This window comes from Trachypithecus francoisi, unplaced genomic scaffold, assembly GCF_009764315.1.
Source record: "Trachypithecus francoisi isolate TF-2019V2 unplaced genomic scaffold, Tfra_2.0 Lachesis_group5, whole genome shotgun sequence".
NCBI lineage: Eukaryota > Metazoa > Chordata > Mammalia > Primates > Cercopithecidae > Trachypithecus > Trachypithecus francoisi.
Genome location: NW_022681470.1, coordinates 84,220,320 through 84,245,240, shown reverse-complemented (window position 1 = coordinate 84,245,240; position 24,921 = coordinate 84,220,320). Strand labels below are relative to the sequence as shown.

The window sequence follows — 24,921 nt, the reverse complement described above, 5'->3', positions numbered from 1 at the left end:
ATCCCAGAAAGGACTATTCTCAAAAAGCTGACAATAAAGATGATACTGACTAATGTTCACTGAATGCTTAATATGCTCCAGGCGTTGTTCTAAGTGGTTTGAATATTTTGGCTTATTTAATCCTACTAATGAAATGACCCTGTGAGGTAAGTGCTATTAATACATCTATTTTGCAGATGAGGAAACTGAGACCCAGAGGTGTTAAATGACTTCTCAGTTGTCTGAGAAAATTTTAGTATGTGAACACAGTTTAGAGCCCAGACCTGCCTGGCTGCACTGTCTGGGCTCTTAACTGCTGTAATCTATACTGCTGTATGTAGTATAGGATAACACACTGGGGAATCTAACAGTGTCGTCAGTAGCCCGGAGGGTGCTTGGCGGTGCAGAGATCCTCAGAGATCATCCTCCAGGTGCGCAGCCAGAGCAGTCTCTGTCCTGCTCTTGCACCTTTCCTTTCTCTATAGCATTGTTGCTGTGACCAGGAGGCATTGCCTTAAGCCTTCCTACAGAACAGATGGCCCACTGAGTCCTTTCCTTCTAGATGAGACTTTTCTCAGATGGCCTGATAGTACCTTATTATCCGCATACTAGAAAGCCAGGGCTGCTTCCTTATGAGAGGTAGTGGGGTTGAGAGGAGGCCAGAGGGCCGTGGAGAGTTCACGGAACCAAGAGAAAACTTAAGGCATTGTTCTTGCCTGCCAGCTCTTCCCTGTGTCCTTCCCAGCAGTTGGTAGTTTCCAGGTGAGACTGGCTTTCTAGTTCTTTCTTGCACTGCCCAGCTCAGCCCTCTTAATTTTAAGCAAATGTGTGCAACAGGTTGGAGAGGGTACCGGCTTGAGATATGACCAGGATAGCAGAGCTAGCCCTGTCTGGAGACTATCAGCAGATCTGTGTGAATGCAGTCAGCAGGATGGGCTGAGAGGCCAGGTGCAGAGCTGAGCTCTAGCCCAGTGGCCTGGAGCAGGGGGGGCTGCCCCATTTGGGATGCTGCTTTCCATAACCTCCTGCAGATCATGCCTGTCCTCTTCCTAGTCAACCTGGGGAAAAGAGTCTTCCATATTTCTCCAGCCTCTGATGACTTAGTAATGACTCATTCATATATAAGTGAACAATACCTGTCACCGTGGCCTCTGTCTTTTTCAGAATTGGTTTAGTTGGTTTAGTCTGGGAGATGCAAAATGAAACGTGAAGGCACACACTTTCCAGTCTTACTATTCTGAAAGGTTGGTCCTTCTCTAATTGGCTCGGTGCCTCCATACTCTGATTTAAGAGAGGTTTCTCATCACCCCAGCAGTCAGCATCCCTAGCCCTGCCCTTCTGGCCTCTAAGGTCAGCTCTCGTCAGTTCAGAAATGAGCTGTCGTAGCTGCTTTAGGGATCTTAAGGAGTCTGTGACCTTTCTCATGTTTCACAGGAACAGAAATTTCCTGAAGATCCACTCTATGCCAGGCACTAGGCTAGGTGCTATGGAAACAAAAGATAAACCAAACAGAGCTTCTGCCCATAAGGTGCTCTCCAATTTGGGTGATTCCCCTTGGCCCCTTGACAGTTACACTGGTGACATTTCGGGGACAGAAAACAAGATTTGAACCGGTTTGGCAGACAGATTCAAAGCTGCCCTTCAGCCTACAGTGCTGTTCTGCCCCGGGGGAGTGTCCTTCCATCTGTCTGGAGAGCACAGTGCATAGGACCCTGCCTCTGAGTTGAGTGGCTCCCAGCCTGTTGGCAGCCAGTTGTGGCTGTGACCAGGGCTGCCCCAAGAGGGTTTGGGTCCTCTTGGGGACCCCTTATCACCCAGATATGCGGGCACATCTGCCAGGGTAGGCCACAGAACTGTGGTGTTCCTAGGGCAGCTCTAGGTGTTCCTAGGATAGTTCTGGGTTGGTACAGAGGACCCTAGAGAATTGTCTCTTTCACTTATGCCACCTGGGGCAGGTCCCCAGTGTCTTCACCACTAATTGCCTCCCTTCTCTAGCTCCCATAGTCATGGTGAGGAAAAGTGACTTCAGTGCTCATCAGAGTGTTTGGGAGTGCATAAAGCCCAGTTCGCCTGTCAGGTATGTTTGATTTCAGCTTATTCCTCAGATGAAATGGCCAGCCATTGTTTGCAGAGTTGGAGAATCACGCACAAAGAGATTTCCTCACCTGACCTCTGGACACCCATCTCTCCAGGGATGATGAGAAGGGGAACTAGGGCCTTCCTTGCTGATGCCGGGCCTGTGTCTACATCACAGTGCTTTCTTGTCTAAAGGGGGAGATTCTACTTCTCATTTTGCAGCACTGTGTATTCATGATCTTTTCAGATTTGCTTATTGGTGCAGAAAAGGGAAAGAGCCTAAAGTTTCTCAAATCTTTGCCAGACACTGTACCGTGCCTCTAAATGCATCATATCTTAATCACTCTTCACAACAACTATTACTATTTTCATCTTTCAGACAGGGAGACAGATTCAGAAAGGTTAACCAAGTTGTGACAGGCACCTAGCCTGAATCAGTGGATTTCTTCCTGGACCTACCAACATTTAGTTGATGCTTGCCCAGGTGTCTGCTTTGGTGAACTATATCCTATTGCTGTCAGATAAGAACACCTCCAAATTAACATGAATCCATTTGTTTGGTGGTAGCTGATATGATTTGTTCCCATGAGGCCTGGATGAATGAACTTCGTGGTTGTGACCTCTTTTTAATTAGTGATGCTGTACCTGTCCTTCCTGTAGGAAGCTGACATCATTGAGTGTGATCTCTGTGCTGGGTTTTTTCCTGGGAATGGGGACAGGTTGTGCTAACCCCCCTGCCTGTAGTCGGGTGCTGCAGAGGACACTCAGGCCTCAGGGAATGGCTTAGGCTACATCACCTCTGTAGTTTGTCAGCTCTGAGATTCTCAGGCCTTAGTAAGTGTGATGAGACAGGAAATATTCGGAGCCCTAACCAGATGTAAAGACTGTGTGCGTATGTGTGTGTGTGCGTGTGTGTTTCCTCACTGCTAGTGCTAGCTATGAGTTCTATGGAGAAGGCCAGCCATCTTAGCGGTTGCTTGGTCTCCAAGGGGACCCTGAGAAATAGCAGCAGCTAATAATGCTCCAAGCTAGTAATTAATACTCTAACTAGAAATGATGTTCTCAGGAAACAGTAGAAAATACAGGGGCCGGGCATGTGCCATTTCCTCTCTAAGCTTTGGCCTTGTTGGAAGTGGAAGCCGGTGTCCAAGATAGTAAAATCAGTTGCTATCTATGTGCCAGGGATGTACATTATAACTAAAACTAGCTACCAGGGAGCACCTTATATGTGCCAAGCATCTATGTTGAGAGAGAGAGAGAGACACACACACACACACGTATATCTATATGTGTGTATATATATGTGTGTATATATTTAAAATTAAATCTCACTTAATCCCATATCAAAACTATGAGATAGATATTATTGTCCCCATTTCACAGATGTGGAAACTAAGGCTTAGTGAGATTAAGTAATTGGTCTAAATTCACCCAGCTAGTGACTGGTAGAGCCAGAGTTTTAATCCAGCATAGTGAATTCCAGAGATTCCCAGGTAAAGGCATTAATGGGTGAGTAATAGGCTAAGCTGGATGCTCTGGGCAAGAAGCAGGAAGGAGCTGAATGGAAGAAGCAGCAGCATGTAAGTGCATATTGGAGGGCTGGGAGTAATTAGTCTTTTCCCTCTGCTCTGCCTTTTTCTTCTCCTCTTCCCTTTCCTGGCCCTGCATCTGTTTCCTCCCCCTCCTCACCACTTCCTTCTCTTTTCCCTCATCTTACTGTCTTGTCCCCTGGGTTTGGGGGGCTCACAGTGGCATTGTGGGCTCTGCCATAATTTCTCCACTTGCCCTCTTGTGTTCTCCCCCATGTCCCCTCCCTCCTGTCCTTCCCCTCTTCCCTCTTGCCATTTGTCTTCCAATTCTGCTGCACACCGACTCTTGCTGCTGCTGCCAGAGGACAGAGTGGGATGGGGCAGAGGTATGTTCTATAGGGGAAGGGGGAGCAGAGGTATGTTCTATAGGGGAAGGGGGAGCAGAGGTATGTTCTATAGGGGAAGGGGGGCAGAGGTATGTTCTATAGGGGAAGGGGGAGCAGAGGTATGTTCTATAGGGGAAGGGGGAGCAGAGGTATGTTCTATAGGGGAGGGGGAGCAGAGGTATGTTCTATAGGGGAAGGGGGGCAGAGGTATGTTCTATGGGGAAGGGGGGCAGAGGTATGTTCTATAGGGGAAGGGGGGCAGAGGTATGTTCTATAGGGGAAGGGGGGGCAGGGGTATGTTCTATAGGGGAAGGGGGGGCAGAGGTATGTTCTATAGGGGAAGGGGAGGCCCCACAGGTAGTGTCAGGTCTGCTGCAGGTGTGAGAAGAGAGAGCGGATGGCGGGGCCAATGCTCAGGCAGCTGGCCTGGGTGGGAGTGTGGGAGATACCTGGACTGCTTGCCCTGTCAGTGCAGCCAAGATCGTGTTGGCGTCTGTGGAGTCACGCAGGACTGCCACTCCCTGGGCTGAAGGTTAACCGATCCCCCTTCCCCAACCTTCCATACATTAACTGCCATAAAATGCCGCGAGTGCCAATCTCACTTTGCACAACTGATTTATTTAAAACCAAAATACGGACCTTCAGTCTTGTATTAGTGGTTTTGGCCTAGAATGTTAATCAAGATAATTTTGACTCTTGATTTTTGTAATTTATCCTGTTCACTATCTTCTCCCAGCTTTTATTTATTTATGTATTTATGTATGTATTTATTTACTTACTTACTTATTGAGACAGAGTCTCCCTCTGTCGCCCAGGCTGGAGTGCAGTGGCACAATCTCGGCTCACTGCAACCTCCGCCTCCCAGGTTCAAGCAATTCTCCTGCCTCAGCCTCCCGAGCAGCTGGGACTACACGTGTGCATCACCACACCTGGCTAATTTTTTGTAGTTTTGGTGGAGATGGGGTTTCACGGTGTTGCCCAGGCTGGTCTCAAACTCTTGACCCCAGGTGATCCGCCCACCTTGGCTTCCCTGAGTGCTGGGATTATAGGTGTGAGCCACGGTGCCCGACCCCTTCCAGCTTTTTGAAAGAGTTGGAAAAATGAGGAGACCTAAATTCAAATACTGTCCTGGTAACTTTTTAACTGTGGACCTTGATCGAGCCAGATCAAAGTTTGATTTACCCAGTGGTTTTCAACCATGAGTGATTTTGGCCATTAGGGGATGTTTGGCAATGTCTGGAGACATTTTTGGTTGTCACAACTGTAAGGGTGGTGCTCCCAGCACATAGTGGGTAGAGGCCAGGGATGCTGCCGACATCCTCCAGTGCACAGGACGGCAGAGAATTACCCAGTTGAAAATGTTCATATTGCTGAGGTTAAGAAACATTGATGGCTGAGCCTGAGTTTCTTTACTATAAAATGAATATAAGAATACCTGGCTCCCTGACTTGGAGGCTCAAATGAGATAAGATGTGTAAAAGTACCTGATAAAACTGCACAGTGCTCTGTGGGTGCCCAGTTCATCAGTTGATCAGTTATTATTGAGGACACGCCATACCAATTGGTAATGTTGCTATCACTAATTAAAGAAGTCATAGATAGAAAGTTTGACTAGGATCAGACTCAGAAAAGAACCTTCTAGGGTCCTAATAAAAGCAATTTCCAATGTTCTTAAGGGTCTGTTATCAATAGCCTCTAGGGGTACAATTGTTCTAACAGCTTCAAAACTGTTCAACCATACTTGGACACATATTTTCTTTTTCTATCTTTTCATGCACCTTGGTGAAATCTGAACACATTCTCTATGGCATTCTTCCTGATTTTGTAGCCTGCATCAAAAGAAGAAATGATATTGGTTTGTTGAGAGTTTTTCTTAATGAACCCATGTAGATTTTTAGTGATTTCTACCTTTCCCTGTAAATGCTCACAAATCACTTGTTCGGTAATCCAGCCCTATGTTTACCAGTCTGAAGCTTTCAGAATCCACTTTGGCAAAATGTTAGGCAAATAGTTACCCGTCTTTAGTCCTCTTACACCTCTTAAAGGTTATTAGCAATGGTTCTGTGAACGCAGAGTTGAGTTCTTTCAGAGCTATGTCTGAAGACAAGGTGTGCTGTGAGAACCCATTGTGGGTTGGGCCGCATGGATCATTTGAATTCTTTTTTAAAAGGGTTGATGTGGAGCTTTTTGAGTAAACTTGAGTTATCCAGGAAAGGGGAATAAGGTACAAATCACCTCTCTGACCCATGGTGTCAGCACAGGGCTATAATTCAAAACCGTGGGACTGGCTCCTATGACCGTAGCAGTTTTAAAACTACAGATTGTGATCTTCAAATGGGGATCAATTTAGATGGTTACAACCAATATGTTTTAATAAAATAGAATATTATAGAGTAGAATAGAAAATAACAGAATTCATTGCACAAAGAAATGTTAAGTACTGTTATGTGAAACTTTTGTTTTCAGTTGTGTGTCTGTGTATATGAAGAATATACTGAGAACACCATAAATTAGATTGCTTACAAAACATGTCGGTGGGGGGACAGGCAGTGATCGCTACAGACCCAATAGGAAGTGGTTCTAAAGTCTAGAAATTAAATTCTAAAGCAATGACTCTTAGGCAGGGGTTTTCCTAATATCTGTGTGCAAAGAGCTGCCCAGCATCGCTCGACAGCAGTTTAGACCAGCTAGGGAAAGGAAGGGAATGGTGGAGGGTCTAACTGCTTCCAGAAGCCCAAAGAGATCTCAGCTCAGCGTCTTGTGTGTTCTTCTGGGCTTTTGGCTGTCACTATTCCCAGCGGAAACTGCAGTCCTGCTCCCGAGAAAGCAGAGCTGGGTGCTGTCTGCTCACCAAAGTTGACCAGAAGTGACTGTTGTAATGTGCTACCTTTGAGGGCTTCTGGACCACCCTGGAAGACAGCAGCACCCAAGCCAGGACTCACATGCCTGCCTTGCTTCCTGAGCAGCCGAACTTTATTACCATCACACTTGAAGCAGCTCGTCCGGGATTTGTTTGAGGCAAGAGTTCCTAGGCCCAGGAAAAAGCTGAAAGCTGTGGACTTAGGAGCCAGATGTTGAGATTTTGTTGTCTGCTGATTGGTTGGCTCTTGTCAGGAAAGGAGAAGAAGGAGAAATGAGAGTATATTCACAGTTGCATGGGGAGTTTTTTACCCTTTTCTTTTTTTGAGACGGAGTCTCGCTCTGTCACCCAGGCTGGAGTGCAGTGGCGCGATATCCACTCACTGCAAGCTCTGCCTCCCGGGTTCACGCCATTCTCCTGCCTCAGCCTCCGGTGTAGCTGGGACTACAGGCGCCTGCTACTGCGCCTGGCTAATTTTTGTATTTTTAGTAGAGACAGGGTTTCACCATGTTAGCGAGGGTGGTCTCGATCTCCTGACCTCGTGATCCACCTGTCTCGGCCTCCCAAAGTGCTGGGATTACAGGCGTGAGCCACCGCACCCGGCCTCCCTTTTCTTTTTTTAAAGAAGTTGGCATATTCTTCAAACCTGAGTATTTATATATTGAGCACTAACAATTCTACATTTGAAGAATAAATCCCTTTAGTGACATGCTACCTTCAGCTCTCATTCTTGGGACTAAACTGAGTGGTGACTTGGGGGTAGCTTTGCCTTATAGTGGCTGGCTCAGAAATAGCCAGTACACTTTTGACACAGACTGCCAGGCTCTCTGGCGGAAGACAGAGGCTTTGGAGCTCAAGTTTAGCCTCAGCTGTTCTATGGCAGTGTAGGGTGAGAATTGGACCTGGTGGTTTATATTAAGAAGTCCGGGGCTACAGAATGGGAATGCTTTCTTTAGAAGCTTACCCCCTGAAAAATAATTTCTACTTTCCTATTTAAAGGGGCTTTTGAACTTGTGTTTATGAAATCTGTTCCCGCCATTTCATGTGACTTGGGACATAGCAGCTGGGATGATGTTCTTTTTACTCAAATGGAAAGTTGGGTTGGGCTAGGGCCTGTGGAAAAGCTGGAGAAGTTTAAGAGCCAGACAAGCAGGATTATAAAAAACAAGAACCAGGAAAAAAAAAACCCCACATGATCTTGAGAGGCAGCCTAGTGTAATGGAAAGAGTATAAGCTTTGGAGTCAGATGACTTAGAGTTGAACCCTAGCTCTGCTCCTTGGACATATTGCTGAATTTCTTCCATTTCCTCATGTATAAAACTTGAAAGTTATAGGGTTTCGAAGACTCCAGGAAAAATAGATGCATGGCACCTTGCATGTAGTAGGCCCTTGATAAATACTGATTCCCTCCCAGGCATTTTATCCTTGTTTTTCTGGGGCTCTTAACTTTTCTTCACTGGTCCTTGGTAGGCACCCATTTGGAGTTCAGCAGGTACCTGGGAGCGCAGAGGAAAAAGAGTGCTACAGACTCCAGGTGGGCCCTGGGTGACCACTGAACCCACCTTCATGATTAGGACCCATGCAACACAGAGCTGCTTCCAGAGCTCTGGGGGATTTCCTATTAGCTTGGGGTAGTTTAAAATTGAACCCATCACAGTGACACGATGGGGAGACATAAACAGAACATTTAGGAGCAGAGCACAGCTGCTAAGGTGGCATGGTAGACTGCTTGGCATTACAGCATTGTTATTTATTAGGGAAAGTTGAAATTGGTCAGAGAACAAAGTTTTCCTAAAGACCTCAGTCTTAGGACTAGCAGTCTCTTTTCAGTGTTCCTCCGTAAAAATTTTTTGCTCTGCTCTATATTGGGCCAAATGCACTAGCCAAAATACTATTTTGCAAATTTCAGGGGAGGGGATGGGGCTGCTCATTCTGGGCCCTCCCCTTCCTGCTGTTGACTCAGGCCGGGCTAAGGCATTCTGTGCTGTATTTGGGGGATTTTCTGGGGCTGATTTTAGAATGCCTGCTCACTGTGTGTGTAGAGCCCCCCCAGTCAGACCCCATCCCAGCATGACTCCTGCCTCTCTCATCTGAAGCCCATGAGCTGAGGCTGGGAAGAGAATAGAAGACACTGGTCATATGCATGTGCCAGAGTTTGTTTGAGGAAGAGATTATACATCCATATTTCCAAAGAGAAAAAACAAGTTTTTTAAAAAATGTGGCAGTGTATATAACATAAAATTCACCATTTTAACCGTTTTAAGTGCACAGTTCAGTGTCATTACATCCATTCACACTGTCACACAGCCATCACCACCATCCGTCTCCAGAACGTTTTCATTTTCTCAAACTGAAACTCTACCCATTAAATAATCCCTCTCTCCTCTCTCCTAGGCCCCTACAACCATTAATCTACTTTTCTGTCTTTGTGAATTTGCCTATTTTCAGTACTTGGGATAAGTGGAGTCATACAACATTTGTCCTTTTGTGTCTGGATTATTTCATGTAGCATAATGTGTTCAAGGGTCATCCCTGTTGTAGCATGTGTCAGAATTTCCTTCCCTTTTAAGGCTGAATGATAATCCATTGTGTGTCTATATCACATTTTGTTTATCCAGTCATCTGCCGATGGCACTTGGCTTGCTTCCACCTTTTGGCTATTGCAGGAAACCAGTTTTGACGTGTTGAGATGCCGGCCTGATTTCCCTGCCTGCTTGTGAGATAGGTGGACACGTTGAATTGACGGTCCTCTGTGTGAATGAAGTGTGTGCGACTGTGTCTGAGTGTCTGTCCTTCTCAGTTGACGTAAATACTAGGATTATGAAAAGTCCTGTTTTATATCTGAAGAAACTCTCCCTGCCCACTGGCTTGTCAGAGCCTCTTGATGAAAGGGTAAACAGGAGGTGAGTGCTTGACGTAGGAGGAGTGAGTTCTGCCTCAGCCTCCTGCCCTGGAAAGTGTGTTTACTGCAGGATGCTGTGGGGATGAGAGGACCAGTTTGGGGGCCTGAGAGCCCCAGATCAGGACCAGTCTCAGAATTTATTTCTTGTGTGGGCCGGGCGCGGTGGCTCAAGCCTGTAATCCCAGCACTTTGGGAGGCCGAGACAGGCGGATCACGAGGTCAGGAGATCGAGACCATCCTGGCTAACATGGTGAAACCCCGTCTCTACTAAAAAAATACAAAAATCTAGCCGGGCGAGGTGGCGGGCGCCTGTAGTCCCAGCTACTCCGGAGGCTGAGGCAGGAGAATGGCGTAAACCCGGGAGGCGGAGCTTGCAGTGAGCTGAGATCCGGCCACTGCACTCCAGCCCCGGCGACAGAGCGAGACTCCGTCTCAAAAAAAAAAAAAAGATTTTATTTCTTGTGTGACTTTGGCTAGGTCACTTTAACTTTTCTGAGCCTGGTTGTCTACATCTAAGAGGATTTTGGGGTCCATATTTAATGTAACATGTCAAAAGCTGTTGCCCGGTGCCTGGCTTATGGTATGTGTTCAAAACATCTTCTCTTCCTTAAAGAAACGCTTATACACTGTTGGTGGGAGTGTAAATTAGTTCAACCACTGTGGAAGACTGTGGCAATTCCTCAAAGACCTAAATACAGAAATACCATTCAATACAGCAATCTCACTACTGGGTATATACCCAAAAGAATATAAATCATTCTATTATAAAGACACATGCACATGTATGTTTATTGCAGCACTATTCCATAATGGCAAAGACATGGAATCAACCCAAATGCCCGTCAGTGGTAGGCTGGATAAAGAAAATGTGGTACATATACACCATTGAACACTATGCAGCCATAGAAAGGAATGAGATCATATCCTTTGCAGGAACATGGTTGGAGCTGGAGGCCATTCTCCTCAGCAAACCAACACAGGAACTGAAAACCAAATACTGCATGTTCTTATAAGTGGGAGCTAAATGATGAGAACACATGGACACATAGAGGGGAGCAACAAATACTGGGGCCTTTTGGAGGGTGGAGGGTAGGAAGAGGGAGAGGATCAGGAGAAATAACTAATGGGTACTAGGCTTAATACCTGGGTGATGAAATAATCTGTAAAACAAACCCCCATGACACAAGTTTACCTAGGTAACCTGTACATGTACCTCTGAACTTAAAAGTACACAAACACGTATGCACGTGCGCGCACGCGCACACACACACACACACACAAATAAAACCTTCCCACAAAGAAAAAACCCACAAAAATTTTCTCCTTCTTTTTCCACCAGGATAGTTAGCATCTTGCCAGGGAGAGACCTTGTTGTATTTACCTATAGGATTCTCCTTCCCTGGGCCTACCACAGTACCTGGCCTGCAGTAGCGGCTGCTGGTTGGATGCTTATTAACTTTATCCTGGACACTCTCTGGGAAACAAAAGCTGTTCCACAACAGGACTTTCCAAAAATGTTCTGAGAAAACACAGCCCCAGTGGAATCAGCACAGAGCCTTCTAAGGGGGCGGGCTTTGAAGATAATATGATTTATTTGGATGGGTAAATTCTGGCTTGTTTGAAAAACAAAAACCTAATACCGGCCTCATTACTTTTTTCGTCGTTGCCTCTTTGTCTGTGGGTAGAGTGTTTTTCAGAGATTATTGGTTGGAACTTTATAAATAGGCCAGTTGTCAGATGTCTTGGCACAAAAACATATCCCAGTGGCTTTCTTTAGGAATTTTCATAAAACTAAACGTCTCTCCTTGGAGAGGACTGTGTTGATCACCATCTGCTGAATACCCTAAAGAGGTCGGAAAACAAACTTGCTCCCAACCTAGTGGAACTAGCCAGTGGAATCCAGATGTCAGTAAAGTGGGGAAGAGCTTGTTTGTTGGGGGAAAATGGAGTGGTTGGTAATGGCAGCAAAAAGAGTCCAAATCATTTTTTCTGGACCCTTCTCCCAACTCCCATCCCTATCCCTACCCATCTGTCTTTGTCTTTATCAATGAGAGTCCTACCAGCGTCCTTGGATGGTTTTGTGGATCAAGCAGAGAGAAGGGTACAAAGACTGTTGGTGGCATTCCAAATGCCAGGTGAAAGGGGAAGGAGAAAGTTCTAGCATAAAAGCTCTGCTTGGGACCCAGCAGGCTGCTCTGGCACAGCTGACTGTGGCAGCAGCTCTGTGGTCTGGGCAGCCCCTGAGTAGCCTGCTAATTGTGACTGGCTTCATTAGCATTTTGGGCAGTGGTCCCCGAGCAGCTGGGCTGCTGCTGCCAAGGGTTGCTTTGCAGATGGAGGACCTCCTTTTCTGTCCTCTCCTCTTGGCCCTCATTACTATCTAATGCCAAAGATAGCAGAGTGGGGGTGACTCTTGGTTTGGGTTCTGTGGGACCCTGAACACATGAGACAATCCTGATGGGGGGCGGTTAGGAGTGGGGGAGTTACATTCTGAGTTTCCAGGAACAGCTCTGCAAAACAGCTCCCCAAGGGGTTTTGTCTAATTCGTCTTTGCATTTCCAGTGCCAGCGTGGTACCTGCCACATATAGAGGGCTGCAGTTTAAAAGGCTATGCTCTTTTCTAGAACACTCAAGGGCTGCAGGGATCTCTTGTATGATAATGTCACTATTTGCCATTTCATAAGGGCTTTATCATCGCTGAACCCTATCAGAAGTATGAACCCTATCAGAAATGCTAAGCCCATTTGTTTTTTCTTGCCAGAGGCTCAGGCCTGAGACTTGGTATAGCTTCTACTTTGGGTGTATTTATCCTAAGGAAAACTTAGGGTGATTGGGAGCTTTCTCCTGTTTCTTTTTAAAAGTAGTTGTTACAGAGACTCCCTTGGCTGGTCCTGGCAAAGATTCTTGAGGTGGTAGGAGCTGCTCTTTCCTCCTCCCCAGAGGCCTGGGGGAGTTGGTGAATTCCTTGAGGAAACTCGGAAGCAGTAACTTTTTAACGTTTTTACCTCTATCCCTGTGGTCTTGAGTAGAGAGCCGCACACAAAAGGCCCCTTGACAATGAGGAGCAATGGTGATGCTGCCCAGCTAGAGATCCTGCCCGCAGCTGGTATCTGTGTGGCCCCTCTGTGCCAAGCAAGGCCACAGGAGGGCATGAGGGCACTGTGTCTCTTAAGTGCTCCCTACAGTGCTGGAACTGCTGGGGCTGCAGTTTCATGGAACCCCTCAGTTTTGCCAGCCTCAAGTTGACAAGTGCAAAAGCAGATGTGATTTCTGAGCTCATTCATGTTCCTTTACAGCGGGCAGCACCCTTGGTCTCAATGGAAAAAGCTGTTCCAGGGACAGAGGGTAGAAACTGTTTCTATGTTGGCTTCTGAGCTGGAGGCTGGAAACAAGGGATCAGGGTGTGATGTGGCAGGGCAGATGGCATAGAAGACTCCAAACCCTAGTGTTCCCTTTCGAGGCCCACTTTTGGTTGCTTCATTGTGGATAGTGGGTGAGATTTTTGTTTTCATCCGAGGATGGAAGGCATAGACTTACGACTCTGAAGAGCTCTCTTACGAATAATTTACGGTTCTATAGCTCACGGTGGAAATATCTGGCAACATTCTGCACTATTTCTGCCTTCTCTTCTTGATTAGAGTTTATTTTGTTCCACTCTGATCTTATTTTGGCCCAAGTGTAAATGACGCTATAGAAAGATTCCTTTTTAAAATATTCCTTTTTGCTCACTGACTATAAATATACAGTGCTAGAGACCCAAGGCAGCAAATGACTTGTGCCACATCAGTGAGGCAGGGCATTGGTCCCTGCCAGCACATGGTGATATCACTCCCTGGAGGTTCCAGATTATAGCATCCCAGCCTGAGGCTTGAAGACCCAGGGGACTTCTGTTGTCACAGCACAGTCAAATCCTCTTGGCAATAACTCACTCTCCTTGCACGTTTTTCTCTACCTCCAGTTCTGCTCTATCCCCTCCCATTGCCAGAAAAGTCAGCCACATATCGCCTCCAGGACATGGTGGCAGATGTGCACTTGGCACCCCAGGACAACCCTTAGGAAAAATGGACACACACCCAAACCCTTTGGGATGTCCCTTTTCGCCATTGTGCACAGCTACACATGATCTTTCACGAAAGAATCCTAGATGGGAAACATGTGGCAGGAGATCTCCTTTTAGTGCCAGATAGTTATGGAGTCCTCTGGTCTTTAATAAGTTTTATGTTGTGTTATGTCTGTGCTGGGGTGGAGGGCACGTTACACCACAGGCTGACGCAGGTTCGGGGCCCCAGAGGACACACAGAGGCAGCGTAGGAGCTTTGGGTTTTTCCCACTGAGCTAAAGGGAGTTTGGGGGGTTTGATCCTTTTGAATTTCCCCCATTTCCCCAAAGGCCGAGTTCTGGACTTGGCACTTAACAAGAAATGCTCCTGGGGACCCCAATCTAATCATGGTATCTCAGTGAACCCCAGGGAATTGTTCCACTTACTTTTGAAACTGACTATGGCTTATCTTTCAATCTATACTAGACATGTCCAGGAATGAAATTAGGTCCACTGGGTGACTAGGGAGTTGGAGACATTCTTCAGCCAGCCAGAGCCTCACTGTTGATTCAAGAGCAGATGCTTCTGTGACTTGCCCCTGCCCACCCACCCCTGTGGCCTCATTAGAGTAGACAAAACTGGTTTGGAAGCCTGCTGGTCCACATGGCTTTCCCTTGGGTTCTGCTGAAGTGCCCTGGTAAACCCTCTAGGGCAGGGGGGCCGGGGGAGGCAGGGGCTTTATCTGCCATTCCCTTTCCTTTAGCAACTTGCCTGTTAACCTGGGGTTGCTTTCTGCAGTAATGTCACAGGTTGGAATCATCGTCATCCCCCTCCTCTTCTGCCTCACTCTTTCTCCTTTCCTCCCCCGTCATCAGTTCTTTGTCTTGGCACCCAGCAGCCAGCCACTTCATTTCCCCAGCTCCAGAGCTTCATGGATGAGAAAGTGGAATTTTTTTTCCTTGTACAATGTTGTGGAGCTTTTAATTAGTTAACTCATGTGTCCATTGTATAAACAATGAATTAAACACCTGTTACATGCTGAACATTCCAGCCCAACAAGCCCTGGTGCCTGCCCTTGAGGACCTGGAGATGTCACTGGTCACAGAGACATGCAATCAGATCACAGAGTCATTGGGTAGAGGCTGCAGGGAGGCCCATGAGGGTAGGGCCATGCCGTGTGGGTGCAGACAGGGAGGAACAGCTACTGCCCTGGGGCCTGCTGGGAGGCCCAGAGCTCATCTGTGGAGGCTCTGTGGGAGAAGGGACAGTCAATAACTGTTGAGTTGGACTTCAGTGGCTGGACTTCAATTTACTGTTGAGTTGGACCTTAGTGGCTGGACGGGGAGGAAAGACGATTCCAAGTTGAAGGTCCACGTGAGCAATGGCCAGGAGAACTGAGAGAATGTGGCGGGACCGGGAAATGGTGAGTGGGTCAATGTCGCTAGGACTTAGGGGCAGGAGTGGGGCAGAGCGGGCCTGTGTGGAGCCAGGGTGCTGAACACTGAGCTCAGCACGAGCTCAATTTTGAAGTGCCACATTCTAAGGAAATTAAAATATCCTGTGGATGGCAAGAGGACAGGTTGAGTTTTGAAAGGGGTGTCCACAAATGGAGGTGTAGGGAGGTAGCTCTGAAGACAGGGACTCTTGGATGAATCTCTTACTGTGTTGTTCCCATTAAAGGGCTGTTTCCCTCTTGGGGCAGAGGCCACCTCCTTCATTCCCCACCTTGGCTTCAATGTCTACTCAGGCATTCAAAGGGAAAAGGAAAGCAATGTTTTTTCCTGACCCCATTCCATTCTCCCCGTGTAGGACCTGTGAGTCGGCTGTGCTCATTGAAAGAATAGCTGTCTGTGAATCCAAATGCAGGCCTTCCATGCAGGCTTTTGAGGGAGGATGGTGGGGTGCACATGTTGACTGCTCTGCTCCCTAGCTGGTGCTGCTCTCCTTCTGGAAGCGTGCACTAGGTCGGCCAGCTGGAGAGTGAGTATCTGGTAACAGATGAGCAAGTGCTTCTCCTACTTTGAGTTTCTTGGGGGTGATTCTACACTTGCTTTTACATATCCTTCTGGTAACACCTGACCTGGTGCCATTTCCTTCCCCTTTGTTTTGTTCCTAATGGCCCCAACATCAGTGCTGCATGTGAAAGGTGAGAGAGAATTCTTGGCAGGTGAGAGAGAATTCTTGGCGGGTGAGAACTGGGTGCTGTGAAGAGGTTATTTTTCTACTTATGGAAGTTCATTTACTCTTTGGATTGGAAATTTCCCTGACACTCAGAAAGCCAGATGGTTTGTCAATATGGAACATGCCTTAGGGAATTAGTAGGATATCCATGCCTTCTTTGACTGGAATTTAATATTTCCCACATTGGCCCAGCAATTGAACAAAATCTCTTTGCAATGAAGGTACCACAAGGTGAAGTGAAGTTTGGTAAGATGAAAGCTGTGTTCTGAGGCACAGATGTTGTAAGATGTTTGGTGGTTGACTCGTCCAGCCTGTCCTTAGATAGGGGGCTTTGCCATTTTCTCAGATGGAGAAAGGAGAGATGGAATGATGTGTTGCTCAAACTCAGTTTTAGAATGGAGCATTAAGTCAGGGGGACTCTGAGTTCAGCTAGAGCTTAGATTAGTTGCATGTCTACACTCCCCTTCCCCCGCCACCGTGTCCACTTCACAGATGGCTTATACTACACAGCAAGCAGGAGGGCCTTTGACATGGGTAGGGGGCCATGGGGCATAGCATGGTGGAGAAGAATGGGTCCTTAGTACATAGACATGGGTTCAAATCCTGTTTCTGATGAGTCCTGTGACTGGGAGCAAGTAATGGCATCTGCCTGAGCCTCTGTTTTCTTACTGGTGAATCCAGGTCATCTTAGTCCCTGTAATCAGCTGCCTCACAGGGCTGTTTTGAACATCATAAGAAATAATGGATGAGAAAGAGCTCCATCAACTCTATAGGTGTCAAGGGAGAAAGGAGAGAAAAGGAAAAGCAGAAAGAATCATGTAGGCAGTGGGTTCCTTTATGCTGGGCTGCTCAAAGCACGAAGGGGGAAGTGTTGCAGAGTTGGGATTCCCCAGCCCTCTCTGCCTTGGGACAGTTGTCATACATTCCCAGGGTCTGTGTCTTCTACCCAGGTTTATGCAAGCATGGACAGCACAGGTGTCAGGTTGTAGTGCTGGCTGCCCCCTCTAGGGCCTGGCTTCCCTCAGAGCATCATGGTGTAAAGTATGATGTAGAAGGTAGGTATGAGTCTGTGGGCAGACAGACCTGTCTTGGGCAGAGCTGCTTGGGATGACACAATCCAGTCTGATTGCCACCCAGTTTGGTAGGTAGAACGTGGCCAAATATAGCTGGAGTCTCCCTGTAAATATACACCTCCTCCTGAGACTCAACTTGCAGAGAAAAAGGGACTAGGGATAGAGAACAAAGGCTGGAGATGCCCCAGATGCTTGAGTGGCTGCCCTGCCTGTCTCCTATACCACTTTCAGCTTCTTTTATCTTCCACAGCTCCTCCCCAAGGAAGTCTGAATCTCGTTCACTAAAGGGGTCCCCTCTGAAGGGTACCATCAGCCCACAGCCTCTCTAAATACCAAACACAAGTCAACCCAGGTGCAATTTGTTTATTAACAATCTTAAGTGTCACTTACAGAAGACCTTGTATGTGCCAGGCAATGCCCTAGTGCAGCTAATTCCTAGCACAGCCCAGTAAGGGAAGCAGCCTTATTTTACAGATGAGGAAACTAAGGCTCAGAATGAATGAGTGGCTTTACCCAGGTCACATGGTGGGCAAAATGCTGGAGCTAGGACTCAAATTTCTGCTTGCTTTGATCCAAACCCTTTGCTCTATCTCGCTACCTCGCCTTTCACTGCCAGTACACAGAAGTCCCTTTGGTCCTTCTCTGTTCTCAAGAACCCTGAATGGCCTGCTGAACGTTATTTATATTTTCCTAGCTCTTTTGGGCCACTTTGACCAAACACTAGCCCAGTGGTTCTTGTCAAGACTGCACTTTGGAAACATGTGGGAGCTTAACAAATAAATCCCTGTGCTAGACTACACTCCACACTGACTAAGCCAGAATCTCGGGGTGGGGAGGACCCAGGCAACAATGGTTGTAAAACTCCCAGGTGATACTGATGTGCAGCCAAGGTCAAGAACCACTGCATTGCCCTCCCAGCCTTCAGCTAGTGGTGGGCTTTTGACTACTGGAGATGAGATGGTGGCAGCTGCCTGGGGATCCTTTAGGAGGCCCAGAAATTCTTCAGCCAGGCCTTTAGGTGGACTGCCGACGTCGCTCCTACACTGTTTCCCCCATAGCTCTGAGCCTTTTTATGTAATGCCCTCATTCAGCCTATGAGCTTATAAGCAGCTTGAGTCTGAACTCCCAGCTTGGACTCCTGAGTGACACATGCTGGAGTACAGGCATTTGTTTTGAAGGAGGTGGGGGTATCCTCTGGAGAGCTAGAAATTTTGTTTTGCAGGGTTACCAAAAACATGGCCAGCTAGTAGACCTGCATTTGCTCCCTTTTTTAGTGCCCAGGCTGAGGCATTTAAATGTTGTTGCAGGTGGGAGAGGATGAAGCACAGATCCAAATCTGTACCACGCAAAATTATGCAAATTGGGCTTTAAAAGAAAATGATTATATTTAATTTTTAAATCAAACCTTTTACCTCAATGTAGGTATTTTTCTGTATGCCCCAGGCAATTGCAGGAAAGCAGCCTGGCATAGGGAAGGCCTGGGTTGGATCTGGGCTCTGGATTTATCAAATTTTCTGCACTTAGCAACTCTGTGCCCTTGCCAGGGTGGTTGTGAAGACCATCTTAGAGAATGGACACAAGCTGTCTTGCACAATGGTAGGCTCAGAGAACACACGCAACACACTAATTGCTTTCCCTGCCTTCTCTGCCCAATTTTACAGATAGAGGTGTCTGCAAGGTAAACTTTCTGGCTAAATCAAAGGTAAATGAAGTGTAACCCCTCAGGAGCAGAAGGGCTGGTTCTAGGTGGGAGTGTTATTCACAGGCTAGGAAGAAAGGCACAATCTGGCCTCTGGGAACCAGCAACACTGTCTGTGGACTGAGAAGCACCCCACGTTAGGTCTTCTCACGAGACCACTGGGTTTGACATGGTGAGAAGAGGCAGGTGGTTAATTTTCTGACCAAAGCGCTCAGCTGAAAGGCTATTAAGGATGGCATGAATAATTTTTGCCAGGTAAAGGGAGGGGAGTTTCAGAGAGCATGCATCTCAAAGCCTTGTCAGGGCAATGACTGGACCTCAGAGGCTGACCACTTAGGGTAGTCACAAGGTGTATGTGTTGGGTTTGGCAGAGGTCTTGCATTTACCCAGGATGGGGTTGAACATTTTCCTGTTTGTCCCAGGGACAGGGTAGCTCTCTTGTGCCCTGTGGGCTTCAAGGCAAAAGGACTTCATGAATCCTGGTGAGAAAAAGCGTTTGAAATTTATCTTGGCCAACAGTACCTTCGTTTAGTCCTTCGATCTGACTTTCCTGAGTTGCATCCCAACTGGGCTGAGCCTGGTCTCTGAAAAGTCCGTATCATCAACATCCATTTCTTTCCAAACGCCCTTGCTGAAAAGCCTGGGGCCCCCTTTTCTTTCCTTCGTGTACTGTGGGATATTTGGTTTCCTTTTTCATAAGAATCGTGGGTAACTTAATACAAGTAATCATATTAGAGCCGACTCTTCACGCATCGGTTCACCAGCTGGTCCCGGAAAAGGACCCTACCTAACACATTCAGCATTGACTCTCTTGGGGAAAGAGCTGACACATTTCTCTTCCTCATGCTGGTTCTGGGATGCCCGCAGGCTTCCCTACCTCCCACCTCTCCGCCAAAAGGGACTTAGAATCTTTAAGCTGTCTTTCAAACCTCAAGGAATTTCCGGAACTCGCTTACTCTTTTGGGGTCGCGCTGATTTGGGCAGCTGGGTGTGCCCCGCCCCCCTCCCCGCCCCAGCAGTCACGTCATGGAAAGGCGGGGGAGGCGGGTCCGTGCTCACGTGGTCGCGGGCACTGCGCTGCCTGGAGGCTCAGTTCTGGGCTTTCGGGGTTGAAAACCCCGGCCAGAGTTTAGTTTGAGGCCGTCTGAGGCCGCTTGAGAGCTGACCCTGCACTCACAGGTGATGTGTTAGGATCGAGGTGTGGTTGGTCTCCGTAAGCATGTCGGAAGCACAGACGCTGGGCCAAGGTGTCAGCAGCAGTAGGAAATCTACTGGGTGTTGAGGCTTTTTACAGTTCCCTTTTCTCCCCGCCCTCTCCGCCTGGCCTGCGCTTTGACTCTTCCCAGGTTTGCTGCAGGGTTAGGGGTGAAGGCAGTTTCACTGGTGAAAAGGACGCTTTTAGAAGCCAGACTCCTAACTCTCTCCCCAGCAAAATCGAATTTAAAGCAATAACCTTTGAGTTTTAAACTGTGACATGTCCATTGTAGATCATTGGGTCAATACAGAAAACTATAAAGAAATTAAAATCACCCGTAGTAACCCTTTTAGACCTTTTCCTAATATTAAAAATACTGCTTTTATTTCTGCAAAATGTAATTTTAAGTATAGTCTTGAATGACTGATGAGGAAAACACTCGTTTATCTTCTTTCTCCTTTAAACGCCAGTTCAAAAGGGTAGAATATCGACTTAGGTTAGTCCCCACAACTCAGCTTTTTTGAGACTATCCCAAGAACACAGAATTTCAGAGCCAGATAGTATTTTTGAGTTTATGTGGTTAATCTTTCCATTGTCTGGACTGAGACAAGTGATACAACTTTCTGGGGGTTTCCAAATTAGCTGCAGAGCTGGAACCAGAAGAACTCAGGAATTCTGCCTCTGAAGTCAGGGTCCTCCCAAAACTCCAGGAGCATGGAATATCAGAGTTCACTTTTAGGTCAGAGATTTTAAATAAGATCAAAAGCAGAAAAGGGAAGAGGGGAGACAGGCAACTGCATGTGAAAAGGGGCAATTTTCTTTGGAATTTTGGTAAATTTTAATTCCTTCTTACAAATAGAAACAAAGTGACATTTTAAAAAATTCTGAATAGACGCTGTCGGCCATTGGAACAAAACACCTGCAGGAAGAGTTATTGGGAGGTGGGGAGCTATATCTTAGAGAGACACCCAGTTCTTTGGGATATGAGTGCCAATCTCTGCAGAAGTTGACACCGGGACTTCCCTAACCTGAGTGCTGGCGTCAGTGCTTCCCCGCAGGCCTGCCCTCTGGGCAACCATGTGCTCTCTTCCTCATCAATATCCCTCTGCGGAGGCATGCTCCCTGAGATGCCTCTCTTTCTGACATCCACTCTGGGCCTGTGGCTGTCTTGCTGGGAGTATTGAGACCTCTCTTGTCACTTCCTGGGAGGCCTTCTCTTCACACAGGAAACCTCCTTCCTGAGAGCAGAGAGCAGCCTAGAATAAGCCTATCATGAACACCGTTGTCAAGACCACGTAAAAAGCTCACCAGAGTCTTATCCCAGTCCTGGCTCCTTTTGGAATAGATAATTCGCCCTTTTTCTCTCTGACCAAGACTGATAATGATGATAATAACTAACACTTAGGTAGTGTTTAGTGCTAGATACTTTACATTTTAGTCCTCACAGTGTCCCAAATTCATTTCACAGGTGAGGAAACCAATGGGGCACAAATAAGCTTGCCTGAAGTCACAGCTATGAAATTCAGAGCCAGAATTCACACTTAGCCTGGCTCCAGAGACCATGTTCCTAACCACTAGACTAGACTAGTCAGCCTGCTCCAGGGGCTTGGCCTTTGCCCTCGGTGGCAGCAACTCTATTTGAGGTCTGCAGCCATCTGCAGGGGATTTGATTTTCCTCCCCCTTTATGGAAAGTGAGTCTGGGGTCACCGTGGCTCCTCTGCCCTCTTCGAAGTTTGCATGGCAGCCAGTTTTCATTTTGTGTCATTTTATTTTCCATAGGCCACATTTATCATATTTAATAACCAAATGTTTGGTTATTGGTTATTTTGTAAAATTATTCATATGAATAACATTAGAAAAATAGTCTTTGTTAGCGTCCATGTCCTGTTTGGTATTTGGACAAATTGGGAAGGTGTGGCCAGAGAGTATATTCTGGAGTTGGACAAAACTGTCCAAATCTAGACTCTACCATTGATTGGCAACATGTCTTCCTTTTTTTTTTCAATTCCTTCATTTCACGGTTTTCAGTGTATTCAAGTAATGCCTGTACAAGCTTGATATAGCACGTTAAATAATACACGTGAAATACCTATACAAATGAAATAATACAAGATGCATGAAGGTTAAGCTACTCATCTCCTCCTTCAGTCCTGTCCCTCTCAATCAGCATTAGCCATGTTCTTCTCCAGGGCAGCCTGCTGAGCTTCCACACGGTTGTTTTCCTGTCTATAACAGGAGGTGAATGCCCTGTCATGTATGTAATGGGTGCTCTTTCAGTGGTAGTCATTGTTATGAGGAGGGAACATAATGTGCGTTAGGGCTGCAGCAAGTTGCAGGGAAAAGAGATTCTCCACCTTTCCCGTCGGTTTCTCTATGCTTCTCCATCTTGCAGCCTCTGGCACAGCCTAGAGTCCAGTGGTACCCAGCAGAGGCAGTGCTGTGCACCTCTGAACTGGGCCCAGAAGAGGAAGGGGGAGCATCTCCAGCAACATTCAGGGTGGGTCTGGATTCCAGGGCTTCTGATCCTGGGGCTGGGCTTGTCTGAGATTCACAGGAGGTTAGAGAACTAAGGAGGAAGGGGAGACTGCTTTAACCAACTCCTCTGCTCGCTCTCTCTCTGGAGGAAACCTCAGGCAACTCTGCATACTTCCCCCACTGCACACACACCCCTTCCTGCCTTCTCTACCCTGACACCAAGGTCTCTCCTCAGCCCTGGTTGGCATTGTGCCTGGGTTGCTAATAATAGAGAAGGGTGAATCTGCCAGGCTGTGAATCAGAAGGCTGTCCCAGCTCTGCTCTTTTGCCCTGATCCTGGCAAATTCTTGCGGGGCTGATTTGGTAAATGTCCTTGTGAGCAGAATAAGCCTTTGTGTGTTCTGGAAACTCCTGCTGTCCCTGGGGGTAACACCCTCTTGGAAGGATGATGGGGATGCCTTTGGCCTCAAGATGTTAGGACAGCCTTTCAAATCGCTCCAGGCTTCCAAGCTAGCCTGGGCTCTAGGAAGAAGGTTTGCAGGTTTGGAGAAGGAGCTGCTTCCCAGGTTCTCAGGGGATGGAAGTGAGAATAGGGAGGGTGTGGAGGGTGCGAAGAGACTGTTTAGTTCTTGCCTAAAAGGCAACACAATATGGTCCTTCCAGTTCTTTCCAGAGCTCAAGAGGTGAAATAAGAATGAAGAACAGCGATCTGCAGTTTTCCTATTATCCAAAAGCCTACTACCCAATTCAGTGGGTTGTTTTGGCAACTTGCTTGGATAAACTTATTTAGAAATTATTTCAGAATTCCTTCAGGCAGTTACCCAACATCCTTTTTAAGTCAAGGTGTGGTATAAGTCCATTAACAAATTAAAATGCTTCCAGATTTCTGTGTTATTCTCAAGGCACTTTTGCTAGATACCTCACACTTGGACGGTGTTTTGTGGTTTGCAAAGCACTTTCACATCTGTTTTCTCACTTGGTTGCCATAATAACCCTGGGAGCTGGGAAGGACATGTCTTGTTATTACCCCTATTTTGCAGATGAGGAAGCCAAGGTTTTTAGAAGATTGGGTGGCCTGGTCAAGGTCACACCGATAGGAGGACTGGGGGGATGGAGGAAACTAGAGCTGTTTTTCCTTAACCATGTTGCCTCCCACTGAGATGAAACAGCAGGATGGTTCCTGGGACCCAAGATCCCTTTGAACACTTGGATTAAAAGAATTTATGAGTTCTTTGTGAGTGTGTGTGGACCTGCTGGTAGTGGCTTTTCTTCATTAAAATTTGCATGTAAGATTGAAACTAAGATGGCTGACTTTCACCATCCGAAACCAACCCTGTTTTTGCACCATGCTGTAGTGGCATGAATTACCTTGCAGGTAACTGTGGCTTAGGTGACGGTACACAAAAGGCATCATGCAGCAGCCAGATGTTCATTTTACTAAATGGAAAATATGACTCAGAACAGGGGCCAATCTGAGCCTCCAAGCAGGCAAATTAGCCATTGAGGATGAAATCTTCATCTCTGGAGAGGAGAGAATGTGGGAACACAGAGCCCAGAGTCAAGTGATTTGGTTGAGTTCCCCCCACTTTGGTTATTTAGACTTGCTTATACTCTTCTGACCAGACTCTAGGATCTTCTACTGAAATTCTGCAGCAGTGTGGGCAGAATTACAAGTAAAGTGGGTTGAGGAAGTGCTCAGGTAGAAGTGTAGCAGAGAGGATGCGTTTGAGGAGCAAGAGGCTGGGACTCAAGAAAGCTTTATGCAGACTCGAATCTTGCAGTGATAAAAAGCATTTGCATAGCACATACAAGTTTCATCCTATGAAGGATTCCATATGATTCCCACAGCAGCCCGAGGATGTGAGCAGAGCAGTGAAAAATATCCCTGTTTTATAGAGGAAGTAGAAATCGAGAAGCAGGAAGGGTGGGTAATTTGCCCAAAGTTCCACCACTAGTAAACCGCAGAACTGGGACTAAAGCCCAGGTCTTCTGATCCTCACTGGGCCCAGCGTTCTTTCCAATATGTCATCCTGCCTTTTCCCCCTTTCTTCCTCCTCCCCACAGCTCCTTACAAGTTCAGCCTGCTGGAGGTAAGGGAAGTGATCATGAGAGTTGTTCCAGTGCTGAGACGTTCTGGAAACAACATGGACCTGTATCTGTGTCCTGATCTGTGCTTCGTGATTGGACTGTCTTGACACTCATCTCAGGGACTCTGGGGAGTGCTTGTGCAAGTGTTTCCCAGTGTGGCCGGCTTCTCGAATGCTGCTAATGGAAAGTTGTAAGAGTTCCATTTTCCTGTTTCAAGCGAGCATTTCCCCCTTGGGGTTATAGCAACCACTTCCTCCTCAGCACCCGGTGGGTCGTGGTAAACACCAGTTACGGCAGAGTATCCCCTTCTGACAACCTCATTGGTTCCTTTTTTTTTTTTCTTCCCTTTAAACACACACACAGAGTTCTGAAGGCTAGGTCTCCTTTCCCTCTGGTTTAGAGTTTTCAGAGTACCCTGCTGTGGCTTTGGAAACAGAA

The 24,921-nt window shown here is 47.0% G+C and overlaps 1 protein-coding gene across 1 annotated transcript in view; it reads left to right on the top strand.

Annotated features, from left to right (window-relative positions):
* The window catches only part of ITPKB (inositol-trisphosphate 3-kinase B), a 111,224-nt gene that overhangs the window by 41,791 nt on the left and 44,512 nt on the right, over positions 1-24,921 (top strand). The window lies entirely within an intron of this gene.